General features: G+C 39.7%; 1 protein-coding gene across 1 annotated transcript in view; it reads left to right on the top strand.

Moving 5' to 3' along the window:
* Nucleotides 1-20,037, top strand: part of PDE4D (phosphodiesterase 4D) — a 1,544,760-nt gene that overhangs the window by 57,426 nt on the left and 1,467,297 nt on the right. The gene's annotated exons all lie outside the window — the stretch shown is intronic.

Here is a 20,037-nt window from a genome sequence, read left to right as displayed (position 1 = left end):
GGGCTGTGGTAGGCAGAATGGCCCCCCCAAAGATGTCCATGTTCTCACCCCTGGAACCTGTGAATATGTTGTGTTACTTGGCAAGGGGAAATTCATTGAACATGGAATTAAGGTTGCAAATCAGCTGAATTTGAGAAGGGGAGTTTATCCTGGATTACTTGGTGGGCCCAGTGCAATCTCAAGGGTCCTTTCTAGTGGAAGAGGGAGACAGAAGAGTCAGCATCAAAGCGAAACAGCGTGAGAAGACGCCGCTGGCCAATGCTAGCTTTGAATATGCAGGAAGGGGGCCATAAGTCAAAAAATAAGTACAGCCTCTAGAAGTTAGGAAAGGAACAAAAAACAGATTCTCCCCAAAGCCTCCAGACAGGAATGCACCCCTGCCAGCACCTCCATTTCAGCCCGGGGAGACTCATCTCAGCTTTCAGACATCTAGAAATGTATAAAAAGCATAGATTGTGCTGTTTTCAGACACTGGGTTGGTGGGCATTATGTTATTGCTGCAATCAGAAACAAATACAGGGGCTTTGTGAAGAGGCCTGCCAGCTGCAAGCTATGATTCTGGAGAATGCCTCGTTTATATTTGTACAAGAAATGGTATTAAGTGCATTGCACGCATTCTGCAACTCTTAGGCAATTAACCATTTAGTACATTAATGATCTAGAGAAGGGTAGCAAATGAAAAAAATCTGTCAGCGTCTAGGGAGGTGATGTAACTGAGGGAAACTGGTCTGTGTGACGGGAACTCTGGTGGTGGAGTGCAGCAGGCCAGGCTCCCGGCGATTATTGCTGTGAAGCAATATGAGCACTGCTGTTAGACCTTCCAGTTTTTTCTAGACAAGCCAGATTTTGGAAGTTTAAGTAAATTACCTTGTTTTTAACTCTAGATAAGTAATTAAAATGTAAGCCAACAACCAACCAACCAAACACACTGTAGGCTCCTCAACCTACAGGTACTGCTCGATAGACGTGGCTTGTGGGCCCGTATTTTGAGACTGCTGATCTGGAGGTGCAGTCACCCTGGGTAACTTGTAATTCTCACATTCCTGAGCAAAGCATCCCCAGATCTGTTTTAGAGTGTAAGAAACTGATTTAGGGAAGATAATAATTGAGCTGTCCAATGGTAAACATCAGGTGTCAAGTCCTGGTGTGTCTGCAAAAGCCATGGTGTTTTTAAAAATTTTGTTTTCTTTTTGTGTCTTACTGCCTTTAAGGTAAAAGGAGGTAATCGTGGTGGAAAGAGAAAAGGAGAAATGGAAGAACAATAATTAGTATTTACTGAGCACATAATTTCTGCCAGGTATTTTTTTTTTTTTAAAAGCAGGAATTTTAAGCATATTATCCTTTAAGTTTCACAACAATTTAATGAGGAAAACAGTATTCTCATTTCCCAGGTAAGAAATCTGAGTCTAAGAGTGGTCAGGTAACTTGCATGTGGTCATACAGATAATGAAGTGATAAAGGAAACTCAAAAGAACACATTTTTCTCAGTGGTTAAGAATTTAGGGAAGAGGAGGAACAAGATTTCTTGGAGGCTGTTGAGAAAAATGAAATTATAAGAACTGCAAGGGCCCATGCAGGTGCTCCCACTGGAGGAATTTGTCCTTCTTGGTGGAAGCAGGAGGTAAGTTTATCTGGTAAGCTTCAGGGTATGTTTATAACAGAGAAATGGGTATTGGATTGGCAACTTCAGGAGAGAAAATTCTGGTCACCCTAGCAACCAATGTAAGAGATTAAGACACAGTGCAGACAAGCTTGGTGAACAATGATAAAACCCAACAGACAGAATGGCTTTGAGTAGAATGGATATACGTCCCCTTGGTTCTTACCCCAGCATCCCAGAGAGCAGAAGAGTGACCCAGATTGGGCATTGGCTTGGTCAAAGATAAAAGGTGCAGAAAGCTGAGTGGCTCAACTTCATTAGTCACCAGGGAAATGGAAATTAAATCTACAGTACCACATGTGATGCCCTTCTCCTACAGCCATCAGAAAGGCTAGAAGGAAAAAGACTGACTATCCCAAGTGTTTTCGAGATTGTGGAGCTGCAGAAACTTTCGTAGGCTGTGGGTGGGAGTGTGAATTGGTAGATCCACTTTGGAAAACTGTTTTCAGGATCATTTAAAGCTGAGCATATGTAATAACCTAAGGCCTAGTGATTCTACTTCTAGGTGTATGTTAACGGGAAATGTATACATTTGTGCACCAAATGACATGTGCAAGAATGCTCATTCAGTATTATTCGCCATAGTGAAAAATTAAAACCCACCAACTATAAAATAGCTAACTAATTTGTGGTATAATCACAAAATGAAATACTTCATAGCAATAAAGAGGAATGAGTTAAAGTAGCACACAACATGGTTGAATATCACAAATGTCAAGAGAAACCAGATACAAAAGAGTACATGCCATGGGATTCCATTTATATAAAGTTTGGAAGCAGATCTTTGGTCTTAGAAATGAGGGTTGTGCTTATCATTCAGAGAAGATGGGGAGACTTCTAGGATGCTTCAGTGTTCTAATATTTTTTAAAAGTCTCATTTTGTGGGTGTGTATATTTTGTGAAAATTCATTGCACTGTACCCTTATGACTTCTGCACTTTCCTTCATGCATACTCTATTTTAATGGAAAATTAAAAAAATAAAACAAAACCCCAGTTGGGAGTCAAGGTTCATGATAAGGGAGCATTGAAATTAGTGAACTTTGGAGACTTGATGATGGGTGTAGTCAAGATAAAGGGTTGGATTATAGTGAATGTGGACAACTGGAAGAAATATAGGGACACAATGGTTGCGATGGGAGAGGGAGAATCACCACATATAGGGGTAATCAGATGAAAGCTGCATCTTGTTATGACAAAGCCTGCTGTGTGGCTGTGGGATTGAAGATACAATATTACATCTGCTGGGAAGCTGTATTTGATCTTGTTTTAGAAGATAAGTCCTTAAAGGTCATTCCATAGTGCAGTGATGTCGGGCAATGTGGGAAGGAATTGTTTGATTAACTTAAGGAGCATAGAGTAGACTTTCACAGCTCATGTCTTGACCTCTTTTAATTTTTGCCTGTTATCTGGTCACCAGAACTCTGTACAAAAAAACTTAAGGCTGAATTATCATAGTAAGCAAATATTATTCAATGTACACAAAGGTTTTTATATATTTGAACATGTTTTTTCCTGGTCTATTGTTTCCTCACAAGTGAATTGCAGCAGGTAGGTGATAATATCAGCAGCTAAGTTTCCTGATTGGCTTTTTAAAAGAAGGAGAAAATTAATTTTTTTTTCTCTCCCAGAGAACTAGATTTAGAGTCCTTGTCTTTGGAATCTCTATTTATTACCTTTGTTTTTCTTTTTTTAAAGATTTATTTTTTATTTATTTTCTCTACCCCTCCCCCCTGTTGTCTCTTCTCTGTGTCCATTTACTGTGTGTTCTTCTGTGTCCGCTTACATTCTCGTCAGTGGCACTGGGAATCTGTGTCTCTTTTTGTTGCATCATCTTGCTGCGTCAGCTCTCCACGTGTGTGGCTCCACTCCTGGGCAGTCTGCACTTCTTTTGTGCAGGGCGGCTCTCCTTATGGGGCATACTCCTTGCACATGGGACTCCCCTCCATGGGGGACACCCCCGTATGGCATGGCACTCCTTGCGTGCATCAGCACTGCCCATGGGCCAGCTCACCACACAGGTCAGGAGGCCCTGGGTTTGAACCCTAGACCTCCCATGTAGTAGGTGTATGTTCTATCCATTGAGCCAAATCTGCTTCCCTATTCATTACCTTTGTATCTGATGAAAATAGAAAGGTCACATATGAAGCCATGGTTTAAAAAGTATTCTTAAAGTATTACCTTAATTTGTAACACTGCTTTCCAAATAGCAGTTAACTACTAAGGGGTTGGTGAAAAGCAAAGGCCAGGGTTGAATTTTCTTTGTTTTTATTGTTTCGTTTTCTTCTGGGTTGATTTATATTTGTGCTTTTCCTAATATATGGATCATATAACAAATTTCATGAAGATAATTTTTAAATAAGTTTCATTTATAATTTTTCCTCAACTCCAGAAATTCAGCTGAATGTAGTCTGTGACATATTGCTGTGACATCCCTGGATGAAATAATCCATGGTATAACACAAATATAAAGGGATCGCAAATTGGGACCTTTTGAGATAAAAAAAAAAGGTGCTAATAGTAATTATGCCAGAGCAACAGGTGTGAACCAGTGTTGTCTTGGGAAAACTGGGATGCCTGGCTACTCTTTCCAGAGCCCACCTGGAATGAACCTCGTGAGGTCTCCATTCTTTACTAGTGCTGCTTTTGTGTCCCACCTACTCTGGACTGAGTAATTCACCAGAGTCCACTCTCCATAGCAAATTCTGGAGGGGATCTTTAATTGGAATTTATAGAGAGATTAGATGAGGAAAAATGGAAACAACACTAGGAAGGAGAACTGTAATTCCAAAATAGAAACAACATCTATGGATACATCATGCCAGGATTTAGTGCTGCTTTCTAATGATTTTCCTTGTCATCCATATCTTGACATTTCTTCTGCAAGCCCTTTCCTAGGTCTTTATGGTTCTTGTCCTACTTTTGTCTGTGTTGGCATATGACTTTCTTCTCTGAGGTCTTATGGCTATGAGCAGACATGTCTCAATCTCTTTAAGTGCACCCTTGCCATTAATTTTTAATTTAATTTAATTTAATTTTTAATTTAATTTAATTTTTAATGGCAAGGGTGAGAAAGTTGTGCTCCCCTGTGATATGGTCAATTGCTTATCCCTGAGCCTGGTTTCCTTCTGGTGAACCTGGTGCTGCAGCTCTGCTCCCAAACTGATGCCCCCATCTGCATCTTGCCATCCTCCTCTGCAGTTCCCTGATCAGCTCACTCATTGTCATGTTTTGTGCACTCTGCTTTCTGCTGTGGGACTTGGTGGGATTCCAAGAAGCTTGATCATACCCCATCCTCCTATGGTTTCTGAACCAACTGAGAAATAAATGCATTGATATCAGAGAGGGATCCTCATCTCTTCTTTAATACTGGCATGGCTCTAGGACAGATTAGGGGCTAGATGAGCTTCCCACCGTTTCACCTTTGTTTTGAACTTACCTCCTCAGACACAAACAAAGCAGTAGGGCCCACGTCTATTGCTTTAATGGAAGACAGAAGAACGCCTGTGATTTCCAGTTGGTAGGTCAGGGGGAGGGAGAGTGACAAATAATTGGGGGAGAAGAATAACTGATAGGTACAAGAAGAAAGAAAAAGAAAAGGAAGGAGAGGGAGAAGGGAGGCAAAAAGACTGAAAGAGGGGGGGATGAGGCAGGGCAAGGACAAAATATCAAGAGAGGAAAGGGTAAGGGAGAGAGTAAAGTAGAGTAATCAAAATACAGAGAGGGAGAAAGATGGGAAGAATGGAGGGTGGTGGAAAGGGCAAGAAAGAGAGAGGCTGCCGGTGCCCTGGCTGGGTGATGGATGGTGGATGATTCCTTCCCACCAGTCAGTTCTCTCCTTTCCCATGATGGGAATGAATGGATGACAGAGTAAAGGAAAGGCACTTTCTCCCTAATATCAACAGGTATGGGTGGTAATTCCTGTTTTATGGGTTGACGCAAGATTGTGGGGAGAGGGAGAGAAGGGTCTTCCCACCTCCTGCTACCATTCCTTTTCTACTCCCATCCCCTCATAGGATGGGTGTCATAAACTCATACCAACCTTAGAAGGAAAACTTCCAGTTTTGGATTTAGCTGAAAACTGATCCCCAATTGCCCGAAACACCAGGCCCTGATACACTAAGGGCATCCTGAGCCTGTAAGTGCCAGAATGTTATTATTTAGCCATTCCATGCAACAGAACCCCTGGACAACTGAAATCCTGTTCCAACATTGTCACTGAGGAACAGGAAGTTGCATCTTTGTACCCTCAGTCTGCAGGAGAAGGATACAGCACTTCTTACTTTAGATAAAGAAACCTTTATTGTAGTTATTTTTAAAAGGAAAGAATTACATTACCATGATAGGAGAAACATTTTGTCAAAATATCAACAACATGGATAAGACCACAGACTGTTGGAGGATCAAAACAAACAAAACAAATATCTTTCTCCATAATGCTTCTTGCATACCTACTTGCTATAAGATCTGAAAAAGAACTCCAAGTGATAGCACATATAATTCAAAATGGCTTTCTATGGAAGGTGCAGGACTTTTCTATTCCTCCTTATAGGGCAGGGCATCTATTTTAGTTCAAGTGGAAGCACGAGGTCATGCCCAGGACTGGAAACTGAAGCCCTGGTGATTCCTCCAGCAGAGTCAACGGGGCACTTGACATGTGTACTTCCAGCGGGCTAAGAAAAAAATCAATTTGGTGTAAAGTGCTTACTCTTCAGAATCAAATTGCACAGAAGATGGAAATGACATGCATACTGAGCCAGGACATCAGGACTTACTGAGTGCTCAAAGCAACCAGCTCCAGCAGGGAGGAGAAACACATAATTCAGCTATGAGATAGCACAGGAGAAATTTCAGGGCAGTAAGCCTGGGCAACTTGTTGATATTCATGTTTCATTAAGGAATAGGAAAGATAACATGGACTGGGCTATTTAGGATGAAAAAAAAAAAAGGAAAATGTATTTTCAAAGTTTCCATTTTACCCTCAGTAAATAAGAAATTGATTTTCTAAATAGACTGTGTCCACCGATCTGGGAAATGTTTTCCTTAGGACAAAATGATCTCAGAGACCTAGCAAAGTATTTGGGTCTTGGATTTAATTTTCACCTCTCCAGGTCCAATAAAGGCTTCCTTATATTCTTTTTTTCAAAGCTTCTAGGATGTTTCATCTGAGAGATTAAAAATCCAGAGCACCAATAAAAACCACCCAAATCTGCATATTCTTTTAATCTCTTGACTTGTAAAGTGCATCCCCCTAGTTGAATTTCCTGTGCATATTTATTTCATTTGTGCTTTGTTTAAAGTCTGCTTCCAGGGCTGTGCCGCTGCATGTATTTGAGCAGATTAGTCACTGTACAAGTGGGCTTGACTGCAGGGGGTGAATTGGGGCTGAAATTCAGCTTCATTCTGCTTGCCAAGCTGCAGTGTCAACCTAGAGGAAGGGGCACAATTTTCTATTTAACACAAAGGTGCCATGTGGACTGGCAAGTGGCCTGGGCTGCTCATAAGGTTTCTGGCACATGGGCACCCTGAGATGTGCCTGGAACTGTGTGTATGCACAAGGCTAGCTGGTAAATGTATCCAATGATGGTCCTAGGTAGATTGTAATTCAGTGGCAACATTATGTGCACTTTATTTAAAGAGAACTTCACCCAAAATGCCTTCTTTGGTACAATGGAGGCATTTTAGCCTTTGGAGATATTTGGAAGGGATGTTCTGACATTTTCTACTCCTGGTGTTTGGGGAAGTTGACAGAAGGGAAATGGAACTCAAATTGCTCAGAGTTCCATAAACAAATATAAAGAGCTTAGATATAAAAATCCTGATAAATGCAAGCAAAGGCTGTTATCTGCACAAACCAGGGAAATGGAAATAGGGAGGGGCGGGATGGAATTTCATGTCTTGGAAGGTGCTGTGGTCTCTGTTCCCTCTCAGTTCCTGAAGTTCTGCTTCCTGTTTTGGTGAAGGGTAGAGGGAAATGGCAGGATCTAGAGTTTTAGAAAAGGCTACATTCTTGGATGTCCTTGTTATTTTCCACTACTCAGTTAATCTGAGAAATGCAAAGTTCTAATTTTAGGAAAGTATTGGCACTTTAGCATGCTTGGTACAAAAGTGTGCTTGTTATAAAACTTCACTATTCAGGAAAACTCAGTGATTTGGGGCTTAATAGAGATCTATCTATCTGCTTCTATCTATCTATCTATCTATCTATCTATCTATCTATCTATCTATCTATCTATCTATCTATCTATCTAGTTCTTTATTAACGAAGAGTTTATACTAGTAAGGCAGAGAGGGATTAAAAACAATAGGGTTTTAAGGGGGAGCATCTGACACAGGGCTAGCTTCTAGGGAGTGTGTGAGTGCTCATTTTGTCATAGTGGATTATATCATTGGGTGGAGACCCATACAATGAGAGTGAAGGTGCACCCACATCCTGGGGAGCACTGATGTTCTCAAACAGAGGGAATTGTATCTCTAGAGAGAATTGATGGCTCCCAGTGGGCTAGGGCAATCAAGTATGTCAAGCCCTCAACATTTTTGCAAGTATCTCTGAATATGGGCCTTCAAGTAATGAAGATTAATTGTCATGGTGGGCCCTGAGGGGAGGGGGAAAGAGGTGTTGAATACATGGAATCAGGGTAACTGTGGGGCAATGGAAGTGTTCCATAAGATCATGCAATGATGGATATAGGACATGTTAAATTACCCCCCAAAAATGTATAAAAGTCTATAGGCTAAAATGTAAACCATAATGTAAAACATAAGATAACTAAAAATTTAGGAAATTGTATAGTCTAAAATATAAACCATAACTCGAACCCAAATGGAATCATGTTTGAAAGCTATTGTTTCAATATCTGTACATTAGTTGCAGCAAATATAATATGAACATGTAAAAAGATCATTGTTGGGGAAGGGACAAAGGATTGGATGTTGGATATGTGGGAGTACCATATGTTGTATATGTGAATTACTGTGATCTAAAACTTATGTGAAGACAAACTTAATAATTAGAAAAAAAAAAAAAAGAAAGGAGGTAGTCACTGATGAAGAAATGGAAGCAATTGCCTTGCCACTGTACATACAGGGCAATACCTATAGCAGTGATGAAGGGCAAAATGTCAAAAACAAAGCTTTTTCATTTCATTTTTTTGATATCCCAATTTATTTTTCCTTTATTTAATTTTTCTAAATTACTATGTATTCTATATCTAACCTTTAAACCCATCACTATATTCCATTTTACTATTAATGGAACCCAGCAATATATTGGGCTTCCTTTTTGAAGAAGTTTTGGACTACAGAGAGGTTCAACTATGGCAGGGGAGAAGCACTTGTGTGGGGTATTATTGGTGGGGGGGCACATGGCTGGGAGGGATTTCTCCAGTGCATGTGTACAGGGTACATAGAAAGGTTTGGATATTTTCATAGTGGTTTCAGTTGGAAATGACAGCTGAGAGAGTGCTGAGTTCCTGGCCAGGAGAGCTCTATCACATCCCCCAATGGAACAGCAACAATCCCCCAAGTGCAATGGCAAAGACCAACAAAGATGGATGTCCCAATGATGAGCCCTTGATACTGATGGCTCCAATTATGAACCTGTGTGCCTGAAATATGATCTAGGCCTAGAGCTGTGGGATGCCTAAGAGTTACCTCCTGAGTACCTCCATGTTGCTCAAATGTGACCACTCTTTAAGCCAAACTCAGCATGTAGGTGCATTGCCTTCCCCCCAGCATGGGACATGACTCCCAGGATGAGCCTCCCTGGCACCAGGGGATAACTACCAAGCACGAGCTGATGATGTAACTAGAAAAAGACCTTGTATATAGGGGTCAACTCAGACTGGCAGAATATCTCAGCCTACATGTAATATCAGGTATTAAAAACTGCTTTTTGACTTTGGATAAAAGGGGGAAATGAAAAGGACAAGTGAGTTTATATGGCTATGAGTCTCCAAAAAAGAGTTGGGAGGTCATCAGAGGGGTGATGCTTATGCACACCTCAGCAGGGTACCAGAGACAGCCAAAGTAGATGGAAACCCAGGTGCTGGTTCTCCTGAGGGCTGCAGAGACCCACAGGTTCTATGATTATGGCAGATGGCTCTGGAGTTCAGGGCCATGTCAGTTGGCCCTACTTTGGAGTCTGTGTTCCTGAGTGTGATGGAGTTGGACTCAGATATGACCTTTCTACACATGCCTCTTTTGTTACTTTTACCAGACCTGTGGTTGGCGTTTGGGTTGGTGTATACTCAGGACACCTGAATCTCAACTGTCCATGTGACAGCCAGGCCCTGGGCCTCAGGAGACTTACGGCTCCTACCCTCTGGTTTCTTGGACTTACCCTGACTAGCTGACAGGGAGGTGAAGAGAGTCAACCACCACACCATGGAGCCAAGAGTGCCTACAACTGCAAGCAGAATTGCATCCATCATCCATGTGGAATCTAAGCCCCCTCTTGATGTAGAGGGGGACTGAACAAAACCATCCCAGGGCCCACAGGATGGAGGAATAGAGTATGGATCAGAGCAGATTTACTGGTGTTCTGCTGGGGAACTATTGTGATTAGTAAGGGAAGAAATTGTAGTAGTGATGTGGAGAGGGTGGCCACGGTGGCTGCTGATGGTAGGGAGATGGAAGAAGAGATATGATGTGGGGGCATTTTCAGGATTTGGAGTTGTCCTAGGTGTGCTGCAGGGACAGCTGCTGGATGTTGTGTGTCCTGTCATGGCCCATTGGATGGACTGGGGGAGAGTGTAGACTACAATGTGAACCACTGTCCATGTGGTGCAACGGTGCTCCAGAATGTATTCACCAGCTGCAGTGGATGTGCCTCAATGATGGAAGAGATGTGGGAGAGGTGGGGTGGGTGGGGTGGAGGGTATATGAGGAACTCATATTTTTTGAATGTAATATTTAAAAGAAAATAAAGAAGAAGAAAAAATTGAATTGAAAAAAGCAATGAACCATAGGGAGTGGTGGGGTCTTGGTAAACTGCCATCTAGAGGAAGTATCCCCTATTCATCCTCAGGGGATGAGAACATGCAGCACAGGGACTTCTGATTTTCTTTCAAAAGGGGCTGGAAATCAAGACATGTGAAATCCCCTGATTTTTAAATGTTGATAGTCAATTCAAATGTTTAAATGCTATACTAACATTATGAGATTCATCCCCATCTAGGCTGCCTAATTTTTTATATCGGTCACATTAGGTCTTTAGGTTATCAATATGAGACCTCTGCGCTATGCTATATGCCCTCAGCAATGTGTTCCTGTATTATCATATAGCTGAGAGGAAAGCTTCTCTATTTTTAGTAAGTTTTAAAGTAGAGGTATCATCCATTCATCTCTCTGTGTTTTGGAGGATAGTCTGATAACTTTACTTGGATGACACGGAATAAACATTGCTAGTTGTTTTTCAAAAATTATTATTAGCTCAACTTCTTCCTGATTATTTGATGTGAGTCTATAAAAAATTTGCAGCATGGTCCTCCACAGGTTTACAGAGGGTTTAGGTTGGTAATCAAGACAGGTATGGGAAGGAAACTTACTTTGCTGCCTCTTGGGAATAGACCTGTTCTGTGTATATTGGTTTGCAGAGTAGGAATTTTTATAAAACAAGGCACTTGAATCTACATTTCTAGAGAAGAAATAGGAAACTTCGTGACAGAAATGCCACCTGTTTTAACGTCTGAGCACCAATGGCACTCTGCCAAGTTGAAAGCAAATTTAGGCAAACTTTAATCAGGCTGGCATCTCATAAAACTGGCACACAGTTCATAAATTTTATCTTTTTGCTGATGGAAAAAATGAAATTTCACTAAATCCATGGCAGAAAACCTTTTCAGGTTTTGTGAAAGACTATTAGGATCAGCATGAAACATGTCACTAAATTCAATAACATTTTTATAATATTATTTACTATTTTATCATATTTTAATACAAATAATTTAAAATTTTACACATATAGTGGTTATTTTTCCAACCTCTTTCTAAGGAAATTCTGTAAATGCCCATCTAGTGATAGAGCAGTGATGATAGAGCACATTGCCATCCTGCTTCAGTTTTCCCCCTCCACACAGTAGCTGACAGTTATCTTCTGATGGATACTGTCTTGCGTAACATCACGCTGGCAGAGGCTTGTAAAAAATCAGGAAGTAGCTCAATAGAGCTTCCCAGTTTGGGTGGCCTTTCGGAAAAGGGGGTGCATATTCCTCTTGGTCTTTTGGATGCTGTCAAGCCTTGGAGCCCTAGTGAGAACCTGGAATTCAGGTATTTTCTCTGCCCTGGACTCAAGTAAGTTCCCTGTGCATTCAAAATTTCGGACTGGTAAAACTGACATTCTATCATGAAAGTTGAGAGGTTTGACCAGTTCCATTGGATTTTGGACTGACATTTGCATATCTATAATGTAATGTCACTTTTCTACTTAAAAGTCTCCGGTAACTTCTCATTGTTTTGGAATAAAATTCCAAATAAAATTACCTTAAACTACATGGTTCTTCTTGAACTGCCTTCCTCTCTGACCTCATCTCTAACTACTTTCTCTTTTTAAATAGGCTAAGATCTTTCTCACTTCAGGTTCTTTCTACCTGCTCCTTCCTTTTCCTAGATAGCCCTTTCCCCAGATCTTACCATCTGGGTCTTACCTAAAATATGACCTTCTTAAAATGGCCTCCTCTGGTGACCCTACATCCACCATCTCTCTATCCCATGACACTGCATTATTTTTTTCATAACTTTTACTTAAACTAATCTCACTCAGTACTTGCCTCCTCTATTAAAATGGAAGCCTCATGAGAACAGGACCTTCTTAGTTGTTCTTATTGCTGTATTTTCAGAATGAACACCGTGCCTGGCATTCAGTCTGTGCTCAAATGGTATTATATTTGTTGAATGAATTACAATTTTCCCCCTTTCAATGGCTTTACCTACAATTTTCTTTACTCTTTATTGGAATAAGCTTCAGAGAGAAGACATGAGAAGACTCAGCACCATCCCTATGAGAGAAGTAAAATCAGACCTAGGTAAAGTGATAGATATTAGATGAAGGTACTTAAATTTAAACTTAATTGGGTTTAAACCCTTAGCCCCTATCTTCTACTCTCTGGTCCCTTGGCCACTGAGATTGACCCTGAGCTCTGCCCTCTCCCAGCTGCAGATATTCCCTTCTGCTCACCACAGTTCCTGTGTACTTGGTGACAAGTTCATTTTGTGCTGTTGCTGTGTTAAAACGCACATCTGCATGGAGGTTCTGGGTTACTTCTTGCATTATGAATCCTCATTTAGGTATTTCCAGAAACAACTGGATTTCAATTGGGTGTGCAACTTCCCTCTTTGTTGCTTTCCAAGATTAATACTGTCAAAATAAGGCTGATTAGGTGAGGGTTCCTTCTGCACAGATGCGCGTTTGGGATTTTGGGCCAGTATTTTACAACTTTGTGTGAGAAAGTAAAGTGCTTTTGGAACATGGTTTCAAAAAAAGCCACATCTGCTTTTCCCATTTACATAAAAGCAGTCACGCCTGCCACTGTTCTCACCCCTGGTCCCCGGTTACTGATAAAAACTTCTGATAAAGAAGGCAACGACATAACCCCCCAGCAATGAACCACATCCATTTTTTGTCCAATAGAAACATTCCATTCACCCACCTGCCTTCAAACTAACAAGAGGTATTTACAAAAATGTGAGACTGTGAATTTGAGGCAGGAACTTATGTTACTAAGAAAGAAAATATGCGACTAGGAAGGTATAAGGTGTATGTGGAGTACATGAGCAAGAAAGAGACTAAGTAGACAAACAATGTAATTGTTTACTAAATGATTACAAATTATTGGTGCATAGATAGTGAAGGCAATAACAGCTTTGGGAAATGTAAGCGAGCATAATAGAAAGCCCAGAAACACATTATTTGAAATGTTTTGCTAAATGGGTTGTCCTTTTCAAAAGGTTTTGAGCTAATATTTTAAGTAATCTTTAGGGTATAAGAAATTTTCATTGTTATTCCGCATTCTAGGTGGGGGCAGAAGATGTTTGGCTGTCCAAAGAAGTACCTTCTGAATGGACTGTGCCAATAACTGTTCTTGGTATTATCCAGGGAATATGGTTTCTATCAGAATAAGATATTTTCTTAGCTCAACATTATATACCATAATGTGTGATATAGTCAGCCAAAACATGATCATTTATCAGTGTCTTTGCCTGTGCCAGCTACACGTGCTGGCTAGGTGATCCAAAAGCCAAACGCAGTGATCAAAACGACAGCTAGAGAAGCAAAAGGCAAAAGGATGAAGCAAAAACATCCAAGAATCCGTGTTTGGCTTGGTATTCCTCTAGTTCCCTGGGAAGCAGCAGTGTGAGAACCTCTTCCACCTCTTTGTGTAATCCATTTTCTTATGGTTATAGGCCACTGGCTTATAACTTTCGAACCCTAACACTCCCAAACTACATCAGTCATTGAGAAGCAGTCGAAGGACTACTACAATATAGAAGAGCGGTAAAATGTGCAGGGTGTGTTGTCAAGCTGCCTTGGTTTAAATCCCAGCTCTACCACTTACTAGCCCCTCAGCGTCTCTGTTTTTGGTGTATAAAATGGAGAAAATAATAAAAAATATTATCTCATAGGGTTATAGTGAAGAGTAAATGATATTATATAATACATATTATCACACTGCTGATTTTAATAATAGTGGGGATAGGAAGACTTTGTATAAGTGGTAAATGAAGATTTAAAATATGTATGGTTGGCCACCCAGGTTCAGTCTGGACAGCTAGTAGCTGTGTATTAGGAACAGTAGTGGCTGAAGAGAACTATTTTGTTATTATTACTTATATTGTTATCATTACTGTTAGTAGTATTATCAAGGAAACATTAAAAAAATTATGTACACCATGAGTCTTACTTTACATGTAAGGTGAATGAATAATAAAATCAAAACTCTCAATTTCCAATGCTTGAATTTTTCATATGCTTTTATTCTCATCTCAACTCTTTTGAGAAGTAGCAGAAGTCAAAAGACAGGAACCTAGTAAAAATTCCAAGTAGAAAGGCACATAAAATTTTACTCTTTGAAGTGTAATTGCTCTGGCATAGGAAATAAGAACCGGGCTTTAGTCCCAGGATGATATAATTTTTTAATGACTTGAAATTGCAGCTAATAGAAAGTTGAATATAAAGATTAGCTGATATGAAAGGAAGGCAGGCATGGATAATTCATTATAGGTGTTAAAAGAGCAATAGTGAAATTTCTTTACAAAGACAACTCAGAAAAATAAGCCAGGTAGTTTAAAAATGAATTCACTGTACAACTCGATTCTGCATTCAATATAATGAGTTAAAAAAAAAAAAATTGGTAGCAGAGGCATAAGGGACCAGCCTCCTGATATAAATTGTGGTTCTCTGGGACAGAGGTGTGAGTAAGGGTAAATTCTTGGGACCTATCTGATCTGTGTGGTAGCTCCTCTGCCACTGATTTTAATTATTCCATTCCTTTTTCTGTATTGCTGAAACACATCAGTTTTCCGTTCTGGTGCCCTCTAGTTGCCCTTTATGCCTGGTTTTCACTGGGACTAAAACCTTTTTCTTTCCTCTATTTCTGCTTCCAGTGCTGTATTTTTTCTTTATTAAGCTTATTTTTGACCTGTAGAAACATCAGCAATCAATTCATAACATTGGCGCTAGTTGCTGGCTGATGGACGTGAGTGTCATAGCTGCATGTGAGATGAATAGCAGTGCAGTGGCGCTTACAGAGGCACGGCCAGCATGGCCAGACACCATTCACTAACATCTGCCAATAGCCTGCTTCTGGTTCTTCCAAGCCCTGGGGGCCCTGTTGTGGTACGCTTTTAATCAATCAAGTATGCTGAATGCTAAATCAAACACATTTAGCATGAGGTCTAACATCATCATCAATGACATTTATTCATTTACTCATCACTACAAACTTATTTATTCAGTAATATTTATTCTAATAGTTTAGCGGTGAGGAAATGTTTTTTTATTTTTATTTTTTTTTAAAGATACTTAGATTATATAAATTTTACATAAAAAATGTAGGGGATTCCCACATGACACACTAAAATGTTTTTTTAAAGTAGGGGAAAACGAGGGAAAATTAGCAAATTTTTCAAAAGGGAGGTGTAAGTTCTATGGCAAATGGATTCAAGAGGATTAAATTTTTTTTTAAAGTTTTATTGTGATAGCATGAAGTTTCCAATGGATAACAAAGTTTTCCATTTTAACCATTTTTAAGAGTATGATTCAGTGGTACTAATTATATTCACAATGCTGTGCTATCATCACTACCTTCCATTACCAAAATGTTTTCATCACCCCAAACAGAAACTCTGTAGCCATTAAGCAATAACTACTACCTCCCCCACAATCTGGTAATTTCTAATCTACTTTTTGTCTCTATGAATTTGCTTATTCTAGATATTTCATGTATGTGGAATCATATAATACCTGTCTCTGTGTTTGGCTTATTTCACTCAACCTAATGATTTCAAGATTTGTTCATGTTGCATGCCTCAGAACTCCATTACTTTGTATGACTGAATAATATGTGTATAGCACATTTTGTGTATGGACACTTGAGTTGTTTCCAACTTTTGGCTATTGTGAATAATGCTGCTGTGAACATAGGTATACAAATATAATATTTGTTCAAGCCTCAGTTTTCAAATCTTAATATTTTTTTTTTGGCTTTCATAAAGGGTATTTATTTGGGGTAGAAGCTTATGGGTACAAGAGTCCAAGTCAGGGTACCGTAGGAGGCATTTCTCACCCAAAGTCTGTTGCCACGTGTTGACACAAGATGGTGGGCAATGTCTGCAAGGGTTCAGCCTTCCTCTTCCCTCTTCAGGCTCTGTGGGTCCCGCATCTTCCCATCTCAGCTGTCGGCTGGCATAGGGCTCATCTCTCTTCCTGGGGCTTGTTTTCTTTCCAGGCTCAGCTGTTCTGTGCTCTTCACAATGTCAACTGTAAACTCTCAGGCAAATGACCCAACTCTCCCCAGGGCTCCAGTGTCAAAACCAAGTTCTCTCCCTCCTCTGCCATGTCTTTTTCTGTGTATCTACTTCCGTCTTCTCCCTGAGTGAGTGTCTGTATATATAGCCCACAAGGTGGGGCAGGAGCAACTCAGACTGAGTTGCCCTAATGACGTGGTCGAATCAAAGCCCTAATCTTAACATAATTTAATCAAAATCATCTCAGCTGAATCTAATACAATCGAAGTGTATCACATGCAGAGGAACAGATCAGTTTACAAACATAATCTATATCTCTTTTTGGAATTCATAAATAAAACTAAACTGTCACACTTTTAACACAAACAGTGAAATAGTACAATTATAAAATCACTCTTTTCTGAAATGTAACACATATACCACAGTAATGCAGTGTTAATAATAGGGTAGTATATGGGAATGCTGTATTTTATGTATGATTTTTCTTTTAACCTACAACTTGTCTTTTTTGATATTGGAACATCTAGAGCAAAATAAATGTTCTGGATAAATGGTTCCAACATGAATAGGCAGATAGTAATATCACTGTTTGGACTCCTCAAAATTCATAAATTTTATTAATATAAAAAGAACTTCAACTCAAGGAAGTCTATATAAATATGGCATAAGGAATAAAAAAATGTTCCTTGAAGAGAAGTATCAACAATCTTTGGTTAGGTAAAGTGCTGAGTTTTCATATTAATAATAAAGTATCCAAGATAATGATTGGACCTGTTCAATAAGCAAAGCCAAAGAGAACATAATAATTACCCTGTCTTTTTAATGGGTGATCAGTATCCTGGGGATTGATAAAAAAGGTAGTTGTAGACCTTGGAAACTGGCTTGTGACTCTGAGGTCTCCTGCGTAGTTAATTATCTCCCTGCCTCCTGGTTTCTCCACTGTCTAAGGCCATTTCTAGGAACTCTCCTCAGGTATCTCTTGTCCCATATATGTTGGGGGAAGGAGGAGTTGGGAAGACTGACTTTATTTTCTAATTCCTCTGAATTGAGAATCAGGCTAGAGTTAAGGATAAATGCAGAGCACAATAGATGATAAAGTAGTGTTTCCTGTTCTGGGACAATTTCTATTCCTGGATTGATTCAGGGAGCTTAGAGCCAGATTGAATTCTGAGGAGTCAGTAGTAGCTGATTGTACCAGCATGTTGGCTTTTAAATACACATTGCCCTCTGCCAGGAGGCTCTGGGGAGAGTGGATTGTCATCATCCAACTAGTATGCTTGTGCAGCTGGGAATCCTTGCTGGTAATGTAAAGGTTTACCCATGGACACCACAGTGCTGAATAATGTGCAATGAGGTACATTTTCAAGGTACAAGGAGGCTACAGTGGACTTCCTTGGGCTTGGTTCTCTCACTATAGGGTCTACAGCTTATTTTAAAATTTTTTAGTATTTTTGAAGTGCAGAAATGCATTGTAATTTCTTGATGTTGTGTTTTTCAGTTGTGCTAAAAACAAAAACAAACAAAAAACCCCCACAGCAAATAGCTTCCAAGAAACTCATTAATTATTCATGCTATGCCACATGGCATTTCCATAATTTTCACTGTATTAATAAGAGTTTGCTGTTGTCATTTGCTGTGGGAACAGCATACACAATAGATAGACCTTAGCACCAGAGCTGCCTTTTCTACATGATTGATGTAACCACCAAAAGTGGTTATACAGAAGAGTGGATTCTACCCAATGGGCAGTCTAATCAGTGGTCAACTGTTGTTTTCCCCAGGGTTTGTGAAAGGCTAGATTTAATACCAAGCATGTTCATTTCAATGTCCAGCAGAATGAATTGAATGTCTTGAATTATTTTTTCAATGACATCTCAGCATCAATCTGAAAAGCAATTCAAAATATTTAATAGTGTGCCATGGTGTTTACTATAATATACTTTGGTCCCTGTGTGAACTTCTATTTACTTTGCACCACTTCTATGTTACTTTGGAAGAAAAGTGGTTGGTGCTTTTTATATGCATCTTAAATGGTCAAATGGGGATGCTACTTCAAGCATACTTACTTTATCCCATTTTTTTTCTGAATTATTTACCTTTAAAGTAATCTTAAGTTTCAGAATTTGACTTCCAACATTTTTATATTTTTGTCTCTTAGTTCATATGTTTGTTTATATTTTTCCTTTATTCTCTTATTAGATAGTAAGTTTATTGGAAGAGTATATTTCTTTTTATAGAGCTTTCCAGAATCTTTACCATAATCGTCATTCTCATTAGTATAGATTCATGCAGTGGTTGCTTATATACAATCTAGTGAAGGTTGGTATAGAAATTGGAATGATTTAGATACTGTGTTCTCTAGGAGATGAAAATTGGAGATCCTGGCCTCATGAAGTTCTCAACAGATGCTACTGGTATCTGGGTTATGTACAGTGCTGTGCATATCAGGTGTTTGATATATGCATTGTAAGATGATATGTTAAAAGTAAATTTATTCTGTGGTAGGGGAGCAGATGTAGCTTCAGTGGTTGAATGCCTGCTTCCCATGTACAAAGTCCTGGGTTCAATTCTCCAGTGCCTCCTAAAAAATTTATCTGTCTGTCTATCTATCTATCTATCTATCTATCTATCTATCTATCTATCTATCTATCTATCTATCTATCTATCTATCATCTATCTATTTCTCTATGTATCTATCTATCTAAAAAGTAAACGTATTCTGTGGTAGATTGTAGCTTGGCTTTCAATATCCATTCCAATCTCCATTACTGTACACTTTGATCCTGCAAAGGCTGGAATGTTAAAGAATAATATCTCTCAGACTTCTCTAGAGAGAAGGTATTGAATGCTATTTTCCCCAACAGAACCCCTCTGAAGTGTTTTAATTGGCATGAGTCCAGATGCACTGATTTATGCAATTCAAAAGGCGAAAGTGAAGCAGAGAACCAACTTCTGCAGTTTCATCTACCACACAGGGTAATAGGGATGATTCATTGCTTTGCTCTCAGCACTAACACAGGTCCTAAGGCCCAGCTCTGTGTTAAGAGGCAGGGCGTGGGGTGTCAGAGGTGCTAGTGAAGATCATAGCCGGCACTGTGTGCTTTGGAAGCAGGTAGCAGCAGCAGCGTCTTCCTCATTGGGTAGCCCCTGGATCATGGTGGGTTCGTGGTCTAGCTGCCTTCTTATTGGTGTTTGCTTCCTGATAGTGGTGAAGTACTATGATTATGGACCTGGTGGCCTCTCAACTTGGTCGGCAACTTCCTGGATCACAAAGAAGGCAGCAGTCCCTCTGGTGGCCCAGTTCTGTGGTGTGGTTTAGGAATTGTTTCTACAGGCACAACTTAGACATGTTCTTTCAGCACTCGCCAATAATTCTCAAACCCATTTAGTTATCTGCATAAAAGGATTTTTCCCT

The sequence above is a fragment of the Dasypus novemcinctus genome, chromosome 2 (assembly GCF_030445035.2).
Source record: "Dasypus novemcinctus isolate mDasNov1 chromosome 2, mDasNov1.1.hap2, whole genome shotgun sequence".
NCBI lineage: Eukaryota > Metazoa > Chordata > Mammalia > Cingulata > Dasypodidae > Dasypus > Dasypus novemcinctus.
This window is presented reverse-complemented; position numbering and strand designations above follow the sequence as displayed.